The following is a 704-nucleotide window of genomic DNA, read 5'->3' on the forward strand; positions in this document are numbered from 1 at the left end:
TTTCATATCTACTCACCCACCAACACGCTTCGTATTCTTAGTCTCCCCCTCCCAGCACCCTTCCCTCACCCCTTCCCTCTGCCTATTAAACTGACAAACACCCGATCTAGTTGCCTCCCCCCTGGCTTAGAAACGCAAACAGCCATGCCAAAGGTAAATATCTGGAACAATCAGCTATTCACTGTATCGATAATAACCCCCAAACAACAATAAACAACGTTACGATGGTGTGGTATCTAGTAATAGCGGAGCAACGCATCATATGCAACACAAACTGCGTTACTCGAGTCACCAATGCTATGTGTAGGTTTGGTTATGTTGAACGAGTGTGTCCAACGGGTAGAGAGTTCGACAGGCGTTGATGTCTAGCAAGACTGTAGCTTGATTTTATTTGGCGAGAGAAGCCTATGGGATTCTGACTGAGGTGTGAATTTTGCTTGTCGAATGGTTCGCATGAATTAGATAGCTTTTATACAAGTCTAGGATAAAGGGAGGAAGGTTCAAGATAAGTAAGTAACGAGAGACATATAAATTGAAGAAAGTCGGGAAGTCACGATTATTTGGGTTTGCGCAACCGCTGTGTCCGGTCGCAGCGAGGAGGAAGCAGGATACAGTTATGGCAGTTATATGTAAAAACGAGTGACGTAACAGCACAATACGAAATAATGAAGAGATATTGTTAGCTGAATATAGAATGCAGGGAT

The sequence above is a fragment of the Penaeus monodon genome, chromosome 15 (assembly GCF_015228065.2).
Source record: "Penaeus monodon isolate SGIC_2016 chromosome 15, NSTDA_Pmon_1, whole genome shotgun sequence".
Taxonomy (NCBI): Eukaryota; Metazoa; Arthropoda; class Malacostraca; order Decapoda; family Penaeidae; genus Penaeus; species Penaeus monodon.